Below are 16,442 nucleotides of genomic sequence, written 5' to 3'. Positions count from 1 at the left end.
CCCAGATGGGGGCAGAAGTCTCGCCCTGATCCAATTAGTGCCCTGCCGAGCGTAGTATGGCCGCGGGCAGCCAGCGTTCATGGACGGACTCCTTACTGACTTTTTATTCGGTGGGGTGGTGTAGGGGGTGAACTTATTGGGCTGGACTTTACTGGGCGCCATGCTCTCCACCAGGTTCTGTGCATCTAACTGGTACACTGGTGCCTCCATGCTGCATTGATGTGTCATTGAGGATTGTGTACTCAAGGGTCTCGAGTGGGGCTTATAGTTCCCTTCATGACCTGAACACATTTCACAATGCTTTACAGGCAAGGAAGTAATTTTGGTGTATAGTGAATGTTATATTGTAGGGAGCACAGCAGCCAACTTGAGCACAAAAGCTTCTACAAACAGCAGCATTATAATGACCAGATAATGTTTTTCAACATTGTTGGTTGAGGGATAAATATTAGCCAGACCACTGGGTTTAATTCCCCTGGCCTTCCACAAAATAGAACCACAGGATATTTTACGTCCATCTGAGAGGGGCCTCTGTATAATGTCCCGCCCAATCGATGGCACCCTCAGCACTCCCTTGGTTTTGCACTGAAGGGATATTTGTGCTCGAGGGCAGAAATTTCCCCCCATCTGGTGGGAGCGGGCGCGAACTCGATTGGCTCCCCAGATCGGGGCCGCACCGTCATTTTATGTGGGTGGGCCAATGAAGGCCGGCCCAGCGTGAGGCGTGCCCCGAAGCGCTGAGCGCTTCCTGTGTAGGCGGTGGGGGGGGGGGATGGGGAGGAGGTTCCCTGAGTCGGGAGTGTGCTCTTTCGCACATGTGCAGGTTAGTTTAAGGTTTAACAATTTAAATAAAGAAAAGGAAATATTTTGAGACATGCCCTCTCGTGTGACAGTTCATGAATTTTGATAAAAAATTTTATTTAATTAATGAAACCTCCATGAAGCCTCATCCCGCCCGTGGATGAGGTTTCATGAAAAATCCAAAAGCCGCCTGGTCTCTTCGCCTGCAACCCCCGCCGACCTTAAGGTTGGACGAGCAGCCCTGATAATTGTTTTAATGACTCTTTAAATGGCCTTAATAGGCCTTTGACAGCTCAGCGTCTAAATTACCGCGCGTCATTTTACGCGTTGGCGAGCGGGCCCCGCCCCCTGCTCGCCGACCCAAAAATTCTCCCCCAAGTCTCTCGTGTGGCACCTCACCCTTTCTGACTCAAACGTGAGCGTGCGATCAACTGGTACAGCTGGCACAATAAGCAACCTGCACTTCTTTGTTTCCTTTATTCTTCCACGAGGTCCGGGCATTCACTGGCAAGGCCAGCACTCCTTTCCCATCCCTGGTTGCCCTTGAACTGAATGGCGAACAAGGGCAATTAAAAGTCAGTCACATTGCTGTGGGTCTGGAGTCACATGTAGGCCAGACCAGTTAAGGATGGCAGATCTCCCTCCCTAAAGGACATTCGTGAATCAGATAGGTTCTTACAATAGTCAACGATGGTCACCATTACTGGGACTAGTTCTATAATTCCATATTTATACATTTAAATTCCACCTGCTACCATGGTGGGTTTTGAACCCTTGCACCCAGAGCTGGGCCTCTGGATTACTAGCCCAGTGATATTACCAGTGAACCACCATCTCTTTATAACAATATACAGTACAATACACTTCATCCAACATTGGAACCAATGGGGCTGTGGAGTTGCACAAGGAATAAATTCGGTCCCAAACTGAGTAAAGAATATCATGATGCTGGAGGCATAATAGCACCACTTTAATCGGATCTGTGATTTCCCATTACATGGCAGGACAGCCAAACAAACCAAACCGTTGAAATGCTGTGCTGTTAATTCTTCCAGTGCATAGGTTATGGCTGTTAAATTAACTGTCCTTAGTGATATATTAAGCTCTGAAAATCTGTGACAGCATTTGTTCCTCAAACGTCCAAAATCTGATAGTGGCCATTTGCGTACCCTTGCAAGTCACACTGCAGATGTTTGGCATTGACATTAATTCAGGGTAATGACTGACATGTTACATTTAATGTTTCAAACCAACTGTAACCTCGGATGTTTTATTTGAAACACGATGGAGGTCAGGTTCGTTAACTCTATGCTGGCTGACACGTATAAAACAATACTCAAGGAACATTTCAGCCAGGGTTCTCAAAACAGCCTAGCTTTCTCTACATCATAAGAAATAGGATCAGGAGTAAACCATATGGCCTGCCAAGCCTGCTCAGCAACTCAATATGATCATGCCAGATCTTCAGCTTCAACTCCACTTTCTTGCCCTCTCCCCATTTCCCTCAATCCCCTGAGACTCCAAAATCTGTCTGTCTCAGCTTTAGAGTTATTCAACAGTGGAGCATCCACAACCATCTGGGGTAGAGAATTCCAAAGATTCACAGCCCTCTGAGTGAAGAGGCTTCTCATCATCCTAGTCCTAAATGATCGACCCCTTATCCTGAGACTGTTCCCCCCTGTTCTAGATTCCCCAGCCAGGGGAAACAACCTCTGAGTGCCAAGCACTTTCAGAATCTTCTCTGTTTCAGTTAGATCACTTCTCATTCTTCTAAAGTCCAGAGAATATAGACTCCATTTACTCAGCCTCCCATCATAGGGCAACCCTCTCATCATAGAGATTAAACTAGTGACCCCTTGCTGTTCTGCAAAGAATGAATGGCAGTTTGGGCATCTATCAAAGCTTGCAAACAATCAAACAGATGGCTGCGCTCTTCTGCAAAGAATGAATGAAAGCTCAGACATCTGTCAAAGCTTTCAAACAGCCAAACAGATGGCTGGGTTCTTTGTAAAGGTTGAATGAAAGCCATGGAGAGAGTTTAAAAAATTAGCTATTGATCTCAAACTGGGCTAAGCTTTTAATATTGTACAATATAGAATAGAACTTTACCCAGTGGATAATCTATTTTAAAGCATCTGAACACATTTTCCACTTTTATAATGCTGTTATTTCATTTGACAGCTTGCCAGTTGTCAGAAGTAACAATCTGCCAACTATATTATTTAATGGTCACCTTTTCCAATCACAGCATTGTCATTATTCACATTAGAAAACATATATAAAACTCAGGTGACAGCATTTCATGATGAACTATAATGGAGGCAACACCATTTTTCCTCATTCTTTAAGCACTTCCTTCCCTCCACTCTGCAGGTGTGATTAGGAAAAGCTTCTAAAACATGGCCACCTCGCTGAAAATTGCAGAGGTTCTGAAATATTCACTTCTGGAATGGTGCCGGCAAATTCTAAAGAACAATGTACGAGGTTCCCACTTGCATGGGCCCGCCCCCTTTCCTGCTCCATTGAAGGTAGCCGGAACGGAAAGGAAGTCAGGACTTCCGCCTTCGCCTCTCAATGGCCATCTTTTCCAATTCTTCGGGACCTCAAACTCTGGCTGCTATTCTTTGCTTTCTATTTTTAGCTGGATTGCAGTCCATTCTGCGATTTACTGATTCCACTTGCCCTAAATTTTGTCATGCACCTACCTTATCTCCTGCTTCTCCTTTCTTATAGTCCCTCGGGTATGAGGATGTCTTGCTTTCACTCCAGTTCGATAGGTTCTGAGATGGCTGATAAGTCCAATGCACGATCGGTAGACTCTGCCCCATGGGGAGCAGGTGGTGCTCGGAGAGTCGGGTGGATGTGTTGTGGGACGGGGGAGGGGGATGGGGTTTGTGTGCTCTTTCTGATGCGTTAACTTTGCCTCTGCAATGTTCCCGATGGAGTCTCTCGATGTGTTCAGTGCCTTCCCGAATAAACCTGCTTTTTGGTCAGTCACATGCCAGGGTCCTCTCTCAGCCGAAGGGGTACGCTTGATCTCTTCAGGGATGCTTTGAGGACATCCCTGAAATATTTCCATTGTCCTCCTGGGAGTCTCCTGCTGCGACCCAGTTCTGAGTCAAGCAGTTGCTTTATAAATCTGGTACTGGGCAAACAATCCTGCCTCGCAGAGCTGGTTTTGAGTGATTAGCCCCTCGATGTTGGGCAAGTTGGCCTAGGAGGGGAAGCTGCTTTTGGACCAACTTTCATTTGACTTTTTTGAGCAACCAATTAAACTAAATTTAATAAAACGAGGGACAAGTTAAAAAAGCAGCCTCTTAAAGGGGTAATGCAAAAAGCAAAACTAATCTTAAAGGAAACTTACAAACATCAAATTAAAATGTGATTAAAAGGGTCCCCGGTCCCCAGGGTGCCCACCGGGCATGGAAGGCCTTGATGGGGCCGGTGGACACCGCGTGCTCCCTCTCCAGGCACACCCGGCCGCAAACATAGCCGGGGACTTATTCTTTCATGGGATGTGGGCGTCGCTGGCAAGGCCAGCATTTATTGCTCACTCTAATTGCCCTTGAACTGAGAGACTTACTGGGTCATTTCAGAGGATAGTTAAGAGTCAACCACATTCCTCTGGGTCTGGAGTCACATGTAGGCCAGAGCAGCTAAGGACGGCAATTTCTTTCCCTAAAGGGCATGAGTTAACCAGGAGGTTTTCTTTTACAACAATCAGTGATAGTTTCACGGTCACAATTCAATTACAGATTTTATTAATTTAAATTTAAATTCCACAAACCACTGTGTCAGGTTTTGAACCCATGCCTCAGAGCATTAGCCTGGGCTTCTGGAGCACTAATCCAGTCACACTGTGCCATCGTCTCCCGTGAGTTGCCACGAGATTTGGAGGATCCTGCCAAGGCACCGCTGGTGGTGCTTCTCCGATTGTTTGAAGTGCCAGCTGTAGATTGTCCAGTTCTCCAAAGCATATAGGAGTGTGGGGATCACTGCTGCATGGTTAACCATGAGCTTAGCCTCAGATCGGTCTGCCCTGGCCCTCAAGTACCCGTTTCTGAAGTCGGCCAAAGGCTAGCTGGAATGTTGGAGGCAACGGTGAAGTTTGTCAACAATGGGCCTGCCCGAGTCGGGAGGAGGTTCGCAAGATATGGAAAATGGTCCACTTTTCCGGGATCTCACTGTTGATCCTAATCAAGGGGGTGGAAGGTGTTGCGCTGTGGGAGCTGGTTGGAAGAGGACCTTAATGTTCATGAGTCTACCCACATGATATCTTTTCATTGAAAATCCGAGCATATGACATTTGCTGCATTACTCTTGTGCAGTCTTTCCATTAACTCTTCAAATAATTCAGTCAGGTTAGTTAAGCATGACTTAGCCATTCGGAAACCATGCTGATTATTTTGTATTAATATTTTTTGTTTCTGGATATTGTATCACTTGCATTCAAATGGATTCCAGTATCTTTTGCATCACTGAATTTAAGCTGACTGATTGATGTTTTGGGGATTGAAAGGAGCTGGACAATGGGTGTGTGCATCCTCCATTTAAATAGTAACATTTTTCAGGTGAAGTCTCAGACTGAATTGCATGAATCTGGGGGTCATTCCATTCCCTACGCAAGCATTTCAAATTTAAACAAACATCCTGCACAGGAGTCCCTGCTAGCTTTGGTCTATTTCTACAAGCAAGGCTGCTGACATTTATCTCCCATTTCCACCAATGGGCACCAAGCACTCCCTCCAGATGAAACATCTTTTAATTTAGTACTGGTGCCCTCACGATTCAGTCTCCTCTACATGGGGGAGACTGAACGTGGGCCGGGTGATCAATTTACTGAACATTTCCATTCAGTTCACAAGTCTGGCCCTGAGCTTTGGGTTGCTTGCCATTTTAATTCTCCAGCCCACTCCCACTCTGACCTCTCCATCCTTGGCCCCCTACCTGTTTTAATGAATCTCAACATATGAGCTCGAGGACCAGCACCTCATCTTTCAGTTAGGCTCTTTACAGGCTTCTGGGTTCAGCATTGAGTTCCACAATTTCAGGCCGTAACCTCCACTGTCATTCTGTCAGACAAGTGTTAGTGTTAGTCATAATAATCATAGTATTAGTCATGCTGTTTCCATTTACATCTCCTCCGAATCCATACTTTGGTTCTTTACTTGTCCAAAAGCCAACCTTTCACCATCATTCCTTTTATCATTTCATCACTTCTACCTTCTAACCTATCACAGACCTTCCCTTTTGTTCTTTCCTTCCTCCCCCCACCCCAAACCCAAACCCCCAGCCCCATTCTCCTGGCCCTGATGAAGGGTCATCAACCTGAAATGTTAATTATGCAAACTACAAACATATGAATAAGGAGCAGGAGTAGGCTATTCAGCCCCCTCCGAGCCTGCTCTGCCATTCGATAAGATCAGGGCTGATCTGATTGCGGACTCAACTCCACTTTCCTGCCCGCCCCCAATAACCTTTGACTTCCTTGTTAGTGAAGAATCTATCTACCTCTGCCTTAAAAATGTTCAATAACCCGGTGTCTACTGCTCTCTGGGGCAAGAGAGTTTCACAGACTCACAACCCTCTGAGAGAAAAACATTCTCCTAATCCTCGTCTTAAATGGGAGGCCCCTTATTTTTAAACCTAGTCCCCTCTTTCTAATTTCTCCTACGAGGGGAAACTTGCTTTAGCGTCCACCCTATCATTTTGCTTTCATTTTGTTTCTCATTTGCATTCTGTTTCTTACTTCGCACAGGCTGGCTGTGCTGTTGAGTATTTCCAGAGTTCTTTGTTTCTGAGAGTGGTTTCTCGTGATTGTTTTCTCCTGTCAATCCTCCTGCTGTAGGTCCTCAGCTGGTACTCTTTGGCATGGTGGGTTTAACCATACAGGGTGGCGTGAGGGAAGGTATACTGCTGGTGGGTTGCGGAGACCATTGGCTTAGGTTGGAGTAGACCTTCTCCAGTAGCTTGCCTGTCGCAGTTACCTTCCTGATGTTGGTGGGGGGGTGGTGGGGTGGGGGCAATGTTGCTCAGGACTGGGAGCCAGGAGACGTGAGTTGGTCTTAGAGAACATGTGATGATACGCAATGTCGAGTTGAGTCGCACATCGATATGTTCGGTGTGGGCAAATTGGTACCGACTAGAGTACAGAATGCTGCAGTCAGGTACATATTGGCAAGAGCAGAGGTCCTTAGGTACTAGGCCTGTGATCACCATGAGGTACCGGCCAGTTTATTCAGAAGGTTGTTGCGGGTTTTAATTTTTCTGCATTCTTAATGAGGTACTGCCTGTACGTGAGGGTTCTGTCGAGGGCGATGACGCCCAGATAAACAGGGTGGGGATCGTGCTTCAGTCTCTGGCCATCCAGGGTGATGTTCACTTCCCTCTTACTGCAGGCATTATGAAGGTGGAATGTGCTAGCGACTGTTTTACTGGCGCTCGGTTACAGGCACCATGTCTTGCAGTAGTCGGCCAGCTTTGCAATATCGTTGTTTAATGCATCTTCCTGCTCCGGGGAAAGTCTGAGCCTATACGCCACAGCAGATGTCATGTGGATAGATAAGCTAGGGGTCAGTTGATGCTGTATAAATTGAACAGGGTTGGGGCTAAGACAGACCCCTGGGATAGCCTTTTTGTCCATTTTCTCCAGGTGCTAGTCTGTCACCCATACGCATGATAAACCGTCTGCCTCGGAGTCACACTTCAATGGTGCCAGTAACCCAGGGAGGGAGGACTCTTGATATTTTGGTGAGTAAGCCAACGTGACAGACTCTATCACATGCAGCAGTGAGGTCCAGGAAAATTGGCTCTGTTTTGAGATTCCTTTGAAAGCCATTTTCTATAAAAGTGGCTAATGTGAGGATCTGATCACATGTGTTTCTTCCTTGTCGAAAGCCTGCTTGGACTGCACTCAGGGTGTTCTCTGCTTCTGGCTTGATCGTCTGTAGGATTTAGGCACTCTGCTACATTGACGCATACTGAAAGCAGGGATATTAGCCGGTAGTTTGATGGTAAATTTGGGTCTTTGCTTGGTTTGTGGAGGCCGATCCTTCCGTTGGAATTCAGGATCAGGAGGGACCTGGACAGACGGGTTTAGACATGCGCCAGGATTTTTGGCACATGGCATATGACCCTTGTGAAGAATTGGGCCAACAAAGAGCAGTCCTGTGGGCCAGGGTGTTTTAGGAACTCAGGGAGGGTGTTGCCATAACCAGCAGCAGTGCCCAGCTTGGTGCTTTGTAGTACTTTGTCCAGCTCCAGTGAGGTTGGATCTGTGAAGGGTTCAGAATTGTGCTGCCTGTGGTAGGATCTCCACTCGCTCCCAATTTGCTTCTTGACTCTTCTCTCCAGTGATGCCCTTTCCATGTGAAGGAGGTGGCTCGCTACCTGATCAGCATTTACAGACGGGCTGATTGGGGCGTTAATGGTCACTGGGCTGCGCCGAGGTGCTGTAGGACTCTCCAACGTTTCCAACTTGAGCAGGTGAAGTCCAGGTTCTTGGTTGTCTCTTCCCAACTGTCCTGGCGGGCATGGTCCTAGGTCTGTGCCATCAATCAGATCGTGTGCCAAGTCCGGGTCACCAGAGGACTCGTATGTATGGTTAGAGCAGGGAGGCAGACTCCGTTGGGGACACTTTCTCCCTATCTACTCTGCCCGGGCCCCTCATGGTTTTGAACACCTCTATTAAATCCCCTTTCAACCTTCTCTTCTCCAAGGAAAACAGTCCCAACCACTCTATACTCTAATCCATCTGCACAACTGAAGTACTCCAATATATCTACATAATTGAAGTTTTCTTTTTCTTTTTAAGGAAGGTGTATTTAAAAACAGAGCCTTTACATGATACAAATGATGCATGTAAAGTTAATTCCAGTCAATCTTAGCAATGTGTGTGATCGACAAGGGCATCTCCCAATCATCTCCATTCTGGATGGGGCTTGTAGTGTTAATATATGTAGCTTTGTATATTATAGAGAACGAAGGAATGAAAAGAAAGTGAATTGATAGACTTGGAAGTCCATGGAATTAGAAATGTTGCAGCTAATGCACAGGGAAGCAAGATAGGGGGGCCATGCATGGGCAAGCCAATTGCAGAAGGCTGGCACAGGAGAACAGTCAGGGAACATGCTGCCCCTGAGTTTAGGAGAGACCTGATGAGTTTCAGAAATAAAGAGTTGAGCAGTGAAGATCAAATAAGCCCGCTAACATGGAGAGTGTGGAATGTTTCATTGTTTTCTATTTTACAGAGCGAGTTAAAATGTATTAATTCTGACTTTGTCCCATCCCCTAAAATAAACCAGCTTTATGATTTATTGCCAGCCTTATCTCAGCGGACTGTTCACCCCATTTCTGCACTTTCGGGAGATTGGAGAAGCACATGCGGAGGCACGAGCAACTTAATGGTAACTCGGTCCATGTAACTAAGCGGGATTCATTGTCAGTCTCCAGGACACACGATCGTACAACTGGATATTGAGCAGGAAGGAGAAACCCTTGGGCACAACAGGTGCAGAAATGTGTGAAGGAGAAATGATTGACCCTGGAACAGACTCAAAGTATTCAACAAGAGCAGCCCACAATATAAAACTGCATGAACAGCAGTCACTAGCGAGGCACAGCTATGTCCATGAGCCTAAGTTTTATAGGAACTGCTCTAACTCACGTGTAAAGAATAAAGAAGGTTTTCAAACAGATGCTTTTCATGACCTCAGGATGTCCCAAAGTGCTTTCCAGCCAAGTGAAGTTCCTTTAGAAATATAGTCACTGTTGTGATGTAGGAGATACTGCAGTCAACTTGCGCACCTTAGGGAAGGTGGTGGCGTAATGGTAATCCAGGGACCCGGGTAATGCTCTGGGGACCTGGGTGTGAATCTCACCATGGCAGAGGGTGAAATTTGAATTCAATGAATATCTGGAGTTAAACATCAAACGATTGTTGTGAAAACCCATCCTTTAGGAAAGGAAATCTGCCATCCTTACCTGGTCTGGCCTACATGTGACTCCAGACCCACAGCAATGCGGTTGACTCTTAAAAATGCTCCCTGAACAAGGGCCTAGCCAATGACACCCGCATCCCATGAACAAATAAAAAAGAACATAGCAAGCTGCCCCAGACAAACAATATGACTGTAACCAGACTAACAGACCAACTAAACAATGGTCGGAACAGCAGGGAGCTCTCTCTCCCACCTCTAAGGTGCCACCCACCTTAGAGGGTATACAGGGCCTTGGTCGAAATCTCATCCAAAAGTCTGCATCTCTGACAGTGCAGCTTTCCCTCATTAATGCACTGGGGTGCTCGCCTAGATTCTGGGCTTAAACCTACATATCAGGCCAGAGCTTCTGGGGAGTGGCATTCACAGTCGAATTGTCACCCTGCTTCTTAGACTGGAATTCAGCTTCTCCTTCCTCACCCGACCTTCGGTCTCGGACCGGCCGGGAGCAGTGCAGCGCAGCGGGTTCCCCAGTCCTCCTGTAAAGTGCAGCAGGGTCAGAGGAAAGGAAACCATGCCCTGTTTTTATACAGCACTAGCTGCTCTAAAGCAGGTAGGTTTAAAGGTCCAGCCACTTTGAGAAGCCAGGGAGAAGGTAATTGTGTAAAATAAGTAGGTACGATTGGGGGTGGGGTGAGGGCCTGGGATGGTCAGTGGATGGGGGTATGATAGTCACTGGGTTTGGGTGTCGGGTGGTCAGTGGGTAGGGGTGGGGTCATCAGTGGGTGGGGGAGTCGGGGCGTTAGTGCGAAGGGTCAGGTGGTCAGTGGGGACGGTCGGCTGGTCGAGGGGGTTAGGATGTGTCCGGGGTTCAGGTGGTTAGTGGGGGGATTCGGGCGGTCAGTGGGGGGAGTCAGGTGGTCAGTGAGTGGGGTGGTCGGGTGGTCAGTTGGCGGGTTGGGTGGTCAGTCGGAGGGTCGGGAAGGTTGTCATGGGATAGTTGGGGTGTGGGGAGGTAGTCAGGGGGTTGGGACAGTAGTTGGGGGGGTCAGTAGTTGGGGTGTGAGGGGTAGTTGAGGGGTGCCGTGTTAGTCTGGAAGTGGGGGGTAGTTGCGGGGGGTTGGGACAATAATCAGGGGTGAGGGTAGTTGGGGGGCTGGGGGCAATCAGGGGAGGGGCAGTAGTCAGGATGTGGGGCATAGTCAGGGGGTGTGGGGGTAGTCTGGGAGCGGGGGGTAGTTGGGGCATTGGGCAATAATTGGAGGGGTAGTTGAGGGGTGGGGAGTATTTGAGGGGTGGGCGGTAGGCGGGGGGGTAGTTGTAGTTGGGGGCAGTCGTGGGGGTGGGGGATAGTCAGGAATGGGGGGGGATAGTAAAGAAAAAGATAAGAGCTGAAGCCAATGAGTGAATCACCCAAAAGTACAATAAGTTGTTCCTTCAGGCTGGAATGTCACAAGGAGGTTGAGGGCAGAGAGTAATCGTTCCCTTTGACAATCTGTATTGATTCCGGAGGCTGTGCTTCAAAATTGGTGCCCTTATATTGAAATCCCTTATGGGGCACAGCTGTACCAAACCCACTTTGCTGTTTGCGATTTTATAAGTGACCTCATTTAGAAATATTCATTTTTTGAATTGCAGTTACGATCTCTAAGTATGAAGACAAGCCAACCTCTTATAACTGGCCTGGTATGGTCTTGGGAGTAAAGCATTCTACTCAGTCTCTTGCTGATTTCCAATTTCGTGTAACCTATCAAAAAATAAGACAACATGCAATTCAAACTGTAGCAAAATGCAGAATAGAGTATCAAAGAAACAATATTAAAAACCTTTCCAACATATCTCTACCTGCTCTGTCATAATGCTCGGTTAGTTCTTTCACTGGAATAGCTTTGCAAAGCCTTAAAATTTTGAAATGGGCTGGAGTCTCATTCCAAAGACTCGAGCATGAAAATCTGAGGGAGGGCAGCCCTGTCAGATGTGCCGTCTTTTGGATGAGATGTTAAACTGAGGCTCCACCAGCCCTTCAGATGGATGGTAAAGATCCCACGACAGTCTTTTGAAGAAGGGGAGGGTGTTCTCCTTGGTGTCCTGGATACTATTTATCCCTCAATCAATATCATAGAAACAGATTATCTGTTTGTTATTATACTGCAGTTTGCGGGAGCTTGCTTTGTACAGGTAGGCGACCACATTTGCTTACAACAGTGACTACACTTCAAAGCTGCTTCATTGGCTGTAAAACGCTTTGGAACGTCCTGAGGTTGTGAAAGGCGCTATGTAAATGCCTTTCCTTATTACTTGCTAAAATAATACATTTGGTATGTGGAGGTTACATACATTGCATATTGTAGATCTTAAGAAGAGAAGGTTAAAGGAAGATTAAATGGGAGAGTTGAGAATGTGAGGTGTTCTAGTGCAATAGAATGGAAGGAGCTCTTTCCATTTGTAGGAAGCTGGTAATTCAGGTTAAAGGTAATTGTCAATAAAAGCCAGGCAGTGGGATGAGCAGTTTTTTTTTTAACACAGCAAGTTGTTAGGATCTGGAACGCATTGCCTGAAAAGGTGGCACAACCAGATTCAATAGCAACTTTCAAAATGGGACTGGATCTCTACCCTAAAAAAGGATAAATGGGGAAAGAGCAGGTGAACAGGAGACCAATTGGATAGTCTTTCAGGGAGCTAACCCAGGCATGATGGGCTTAATGCTCCTTCCTTGCTGCGCTGTGCGATTCTGTAAAATACTAACTCATACAGAACGAAAAAGGCATCAGGTTTGTCTTTGCACTGGGCGAGCTTATTTGGGGTTGCAGGGAGTTATCAGGCACGGACTGAGGGATTTTCACTTGTCCTCAGTGTTCCTCCATCTAAGGAGAGGAAAAATAATCAGTCACCACTCTCACATCTGATTGTAAATGTTAATGCTATGTTCATTGTATTGTTACGATTAAGGATATGCAGGTGGAGGGTATTGATTGACTAAGTATCTTGAGCACAATGAGTAAGATGGTTCATCCATTCCCACGCTGCCTGTATTTACTGCAGCCTCAAGGAGTCCCTGTTCCTTGTCTACGTAGGCTTTGCGAGGTTGCAGCCTCTTTTTGGTTATTTAAAGGGGCTGCCCCTCAAACTCTGGTTGCTTTTCAGTCCCAAGCCCCGCCCCCCCCTCGCCGGTCTTTAGCCACCCGGCGCAGAGGGGAGCGAGGAGGGCAGAGGGCCTCCTTGTTATCATGCGCTGGGGCCTGGCCAAGTTGGCCATGAACACGCCCGGGCAGTGTAGGGTTGAGGGGTTTGTTAGACCCGACTGTCTGCCCCAATTCCCCGTCTACGTTTGCACCCGGGGGCCCCTGGAGAGGGAGCATGCAGTGTCCACCGGTACGTTTGAGTCCTTCTGCGACCAGTGGGCACCGCTGGGCCTGGAGTGCAACGTCAGCCCTGGAAACAACGTTTTAATTCAATGAGATAAGCTTCCTTTAAAAGTTCTTGTTTTTTTTCGCTGCAGTGCCCCTTTAAGGGGCCATCCATTAATTAGTACATTTGTTAATTTGTTTACTGATTTTAAAGAGAGTGTAAAAAGGGTTTCCGCAGGAGCTAGAGTGCATCATCAGCCTCAGGAAAATATTTTAATTCATTTTGAGCAAGTTTCTGTTCATGGCTTTGATTTTTGTTACAATGTCCCATTAAAGGGTCTGTTAACTTGTTTATTAGTTTACTGGCTAATTAGTTTAAATTTTACTCAAAAGAGTAAAAGGCAAGTCAGAGGGAGCTTGTGGTGAATCTGACTCCAGATCAGAAGGTTGTGTGTTCAAATCATGTCAGGCCGACAGAGTTTACACGCCAACATGGATATTCAGATTTGTAGCATGTAGAGTGCAATGGTTACCATGTTCACCTCATGTGCGCAGTGTCCCCAGTTTTAATCAGGGGAGCAACATTATCAAAACTCATTCACAAGCGCCTTTAAGGGGTTATTAATTGATTTGTTTTATTGGTGTATTCAAAATTGTATAAAGGGAGTTCGGGCTGTAGTAGTGAAGCCTGGTACATACACCATTAATGTGGGACTGAGTACAGTACCGGCAACACAGTGATGTAAGAAGGCACATGGCCCAGAGCTAAGGTCGGTCTAGAGATGGATAGAGATATGTAAAGAGCTCGGATGAAGTAAGCTCCATACCTGTATCCTCTACTATATATATGTACATAGTAATGAGTTGTTAATAAAGACTTGCTGTTAATATACTCAGAACTATGGAGCGTCATGGTGTCTGAAGCAGGACCCTCCAAGGGCTGCCAGCATGTTGGTCTAGGGGTGCTATTCTCACTTGGGGAATTTCACTGGGGGAGTATGTGCCCACTCCTGGGTTCAGACCCCAGAGGAACCCATATATGGAGTTTCCTTTAAAGTATTGTTTTTGTTACAGTGCCCCCTTAAGAGGCTGTCAGTTAATTTGTTTTAACTGATATACTCTAAAGAGTATAAAAAAGGGACTCCGCAGGGGCTGCAGTGCATCACCAGCCCTAGGTACGTTACTTTAATTTATTTTGATACATTTCTGTTAAAGATTTTGATTTTTTGCTACAATACCCCTTGAGGGGGGCTGTTGATTAGTTCATTTGTTTAATTGGTATATTCAAAAGAATATAAAAAGAGACAGCAAGCAGCGGGCCATTGAAGGGGCTGTTCACCTTGGTTGATGCTCCTCTTCTGTGTGGACACGTCCATCCCGGGTGTCCATGGAAAGCGAGCACGTGTTGTCCGGTGGTCCACTTGAGGCAGTACCCATGCCTCATGGGTGCCGAGGTGCTGGAGTGCATCACCTCCCCGCAAAATGTCATTTCAATTTCATTTTCACAAGTTCCCTTTCAACTTTTGACTTTGTTACAGTGCCCCTGGAAAGGGTGGATAATCTGTTCATTTGCTTATCTGATTTCCCAAAAGACTATAAAAGAGGAACTGCTGGGACCCTGGGTTGACTGGTAGGTAGGAGGTAGCGACCTGTAAGGCTGAATTCTGTGGATAAACCTACCATCAAGAAAAAGGTGTGTATCTAGTTTCAGTCTTCACCATCTGGCTTGGATCCACTTAACAGTAACCAGTAACACGCAGTAACCTCACCAACCCTGTAGGAGACAGTGTGAGCAGGCTCGAAGGGCCAAATGGCCTACTCAAGCTCCTTTTTTTTTAATGTTCAAAGGGTTGGGATTGATGAGACAACCAGGCTCGGCCTTCATCACGCAGCCTACTTGTCCTCGTTTGTCCAGGTTGACGCACACACGGCAGCCATTTTGGGTGAGGAACTGGGCTCCTGGCTCCCATGGAAACGCTCAGCTTCATGGGGTGGCAGGGGGGAAGGGGAGAAAATGTGGAGGGAACGATCAGCGTTAAAACATTTCAGCCAATTTCAAAGTGCCCAGCGATGACTGTGTTTTTCAATCTGCTCGGCGACCGTTCCTTGCTGCAAATTCATCCGCATTCAAGATCATAGGTTTACAAGAATGTTGCCAGGGTTAGAAAAGTGTAGCTACGAGGAGAGATTGGATAGGTTGGGGTTATTTTCCTTAGAACAAAGAAGGCTGAGAGGTGACTTGATTGAGGTGTATAAAATTATGAGGGTAAAAGATAGAGTGGACAGGATAAAATTGTTTCCCTTGATGGAGAATTCTAGAACCAGGGGACATAGATTCAAGATAAGTGGCAGAAGGTGTAGGGGGGACATGAGGAAGAACTTTTCTACACAGAGGGTAGTGGGTGTCTGGAATTCGCTGCCCAAGTTGGTGGTAGAGTCAGAAACTTTAAACTCTTTTAAAAAGTACCTGGATCTGCACCTTAAGCGCTGTCTGCTGCAGGGCTATGGGCCGGGTGCAGGAGGGTGGGATTAGAAAGGGCACCTGGGTGTCCTCGGGCTGGCATGGACAAGATGGGCCGAATGGCCTCCTTCTGTGCTATAACTTTTTTACGGTTCTATGGTTTTCCCCAGAAACTGTTGCAATGTGAAAGATACTTGGATACACACTTTCAGTGCTGGAACCTTCCATGAGCCAGAAAGTGGGATTAGGCTGGAAAGCTCCTTTTCAGCCGGCATAGACATGATGGGCTGAATGGCCACCTTCTGTGCTGTAAATTTCCTATGTCCCTGAACAGTATTGGTGACCCAGTCACCAGGGCGCTATGAAGCAGGTGAGGAGGAGGCCCAGGTGGAGTATAAACACCAGCTTGGATCAGCTGAGTCAAATTTGTGAGGTAAATTCTATGTGTTGTGCTAAACAACAACATAGCTGAACTCTAAAGAGATTTTCCGTTGTGGTATTTCATATTTCCCCCATGATGAATGTTATGGCCAATTCTTTCCGCTGTATCTGAAGAGCTCAACACTTTTAGTTGATGTCGTTTTCTTACTTAAAAGGTGAAAAGCATTATTCAAAGCGCCCAGCGATGACAGTGTTTTTCAGACTGTTCCTTGCTGCAAATTCATCCGCATTAAAGTCAGTGAGCGTGGCAAGGAGGAAGGCAAATTCGCCCAGCATATTGAGGGAAAAAAAAATTTCATTTTCTCCTTGAGATATCGCACACGGTTCAGGAGACAAGGCAACAGATGCTGTCTGCAAACATGCTGCTGATTGTGTTATACCTGGAATAGCTTTGAGTGTATCTTTGAAGGGTGACTGATCGTGAAAAAGGCTTACTCTTGGTGTAAAAAATTGCTT

This window comes from Cetorhinus maximus, chromosome 4 (genome assembly GCF_964194155.1).
Source record: "Cetorhinus maximus chromosome 4, sCetMax3.hap1.1, whole genome shotgun sequence".
NCBI lineage: Eukaryota > Metazoa > Chordata > Chondrichthyes > Lamniformes > Cetorhinidae > Cetorhinus > Cetorhinus maximus.
The sequence above is the reverse complement of the archived record's forward strand: the minus strand, read 5'-3'. Positions refer to the sequence as shown.